Raw genomic sequence first — 2,500 nt, 5'->3', positions numbered from 1 at the left:
AATTTTTCGAAAAAAAAAAAAAAAAAAAAAATTTTTTTGGATGCCTCGGTCTTCTATTTGTTTTGCTTGGGTAGATTAGGAAAAAAAAAAAAAAAAATTTTTTTGTTGGATGCCTCGGTCTTCATATTCTTTCTCGGCTATTTCGAAAAAAAAAAAAAAAAATTCCGGGAAAGAGAAAAAAAAAATTATTTTTTGTTGGTTGCCTCGGTCTTCATGTTCTTTCTCTGGTATATGGGAAAGAAAAAAAAAAAAAAAAAATTTTGGATGCCTCGGTCTTCTTGTTCTCGGTTGGATTTATCGAAAAAAAAAAAAAAAAAAAAAAAAAAAAAAAAAAAAATTTTGATGCCTCGGTCTTCTTGTTCTTGCTTTGGTATATCGGAGAAAAAAAAAAAAAAATTTTTTGGATGCCTCGGTCTTCTTGTTCATTCTTCGGTATATCAAAAAAAAAAAAAAAAAAAAAAAAATTTGAGACTTCGGTCTTCTTGTTCTTGCTTTGGTATATCGGAGAAAAAAAAAAAAAAAAATTTTGGATGCCTCGGTCTTCTTGTTCATTCTTCGGTATATCAAAAAAAAAAAATTTTTTTGAAGCCTCGGTCTTCTTGTTCTTGCTTTGGTATATCGGAGGAAAATAAAAAAAAATTTTGGTTGCCTCGGTCTTCTTGTTCATTCTTCGGTATATATATATATAAAAAAAAAAAAAAAAAAAAAAAAAAAAAAAAAAAAAAATTTTGGAAGCCTTGGTCTTCTTGTTCTTGCTTTGGTATATCGGAGAAAAAAAATATATATATTTTGGATGCCTCGGTCTTCTTGTTCATTCTTCGGTATATCAAAAAAGAAAAAAAAAAAATTTTGGATGCCTCGGTCTTCTTATTCATGCTTCGGTATATCGGAGAAAAAAAAAAAAAAAAAAAAAATTTGGATGCCTCGGTCTTCTTCTTCATGCTTCGGTATATCGGAGAAAAAAAAAAAAAAAAAATTTTTGGATGCCTCGGTCTTCTTGTTCTTGCTTGGTGGGCTTTCACTCGATATTTTGTTTTATTTATACCGCGCCAAGCCTTGCTGTCTAGGCCTTTCACTTGAGTGACCGCATGTCATGGACCTGCGAATCATTGGGTGTTGTCCTTGGCAGCTTTAGTTCCTGGCGTGTGGGTGGTGTTTGGTTTGCTTGTGCTGGTTTTTTCCCTGCTTGTGCGGTGAAGTCAGCCGGAGCATTCCTCTTCAGTTGCGCTACAAGGGCATGTTATTTCCCTTGGTCGGCACTATAGGTTCCCGTGTTGCGTACCTACTGACGGAAATCGATACTCTCACTACTCGATTCTCGCTTTGTGCCATCAAATGGCATGGGGTGACCCTCATAGTGTCACCTGTGATCCATGTGACGTGGTTGTCGCGGAGCATGGCTCATGGGCGTGCACTTGTTCTCTCGGGTGCGGAACACATTGCGGGCATGGGGGCTCGTCCCTCTATCTGCCCACGTAGAAGCGTTTTGTACGACAGTCATGCCCGCCTTGACCTTACGGCTCATGCGGTGCTGGCGTCGCGAAGGAATGCTACCTGGTTGATCCTGCCAGTAGTCATATGCTTGTCTCAAAGATTAAGCCATGCATGTGTAAGTATGAACTAATTCAGACTGTGAAACTGCGAATGGCTCATTAAATCAGTTATAGTTTGTTTGATGGTACCTGCTACTCGGATAACCGTAGTAATTCTAGAGCTAATACGTGCAACAAACCCCGACTTTTGGAGTTTGGGTTTGGAAGTTTTATGGGAGCTTCCTAGAAGCTTAAGAAGTGTTTTGCTCGAGACGGATTTCGATTTGGAGGTCCCCCGAGTCAATGTTGCCCATTATGGCTCCTCTCCCGCATGCTCAAGCACCCCTGCGTGCACACCGGCGTGCACGTGGGCATTGTAGGCTAAAAAATGAAGTTTGGAGTTTGGGTTTGGAAATTTTATGGGAGCTTCCTTGAAGCCTAAGAAGTGTTTTGCTCGAAACGGAATTCGATTTGGAGGTCCCCCGAGTCAATTTTGCCCATTACGACTCCTCGCTCGCATGCAATATCTACTCCTGTCAGAGCTGTGGTTTTACTTAAGACTACTATAGGGGGGGGGGAGTTCTCAGCACCAAGAGCTGCAAGTAAGGCCATTGCTTGCTTTGCAGTCTCGATTGCTCTACTAGTGAATAGTAGATGTCTTGGTTAGCTTGGAACGAAAAAAAAAAATTTTTGGGGAAAAAAAAAAAAAAAAGTTTTTGTGAAAAAAAATTTTTCGAAAAAAAAAAAAAAAAAAAAAATTTTTTTGGATGCCTCGGTCTTCTATTTGTTTTGCTTGGGTAGATTAGGAAAAAAAAAAAAAAAAATTTTTTTGTTGGATGCCTCGGTCTTCATATTCTTTCTCGGCTATTTCGAAAAAAAAAAAAAAAAATTCCGGGAAAGAGAAAAAAAAAATTATTTTTTGTTGGTTGCCTCGGTCTTCATGTTCTTTCTCTGGTATATGGGAAAGA

Source organism: Cornus florida, unplaced genomic scaffold (genome assembly GCF_030987335.1).
Source record: "Cornus florida cultivar Cherokee Brave unplaced genomic scaffold, ASM3098733v1 CherokeeBrave_3.0.0_Hap2_scaffold_64, whole genome shotgun sequence".
Taxonomy (NCBI): domain Eukaryota; kingdom Viridiplantae; phylum Streptophyta; class Magnoliopsida; order Cornales; family Cornaceae; genus Cornus; species Cornus florida.
Note: the sequence above shows the minus strand (reverse complement) of the source record.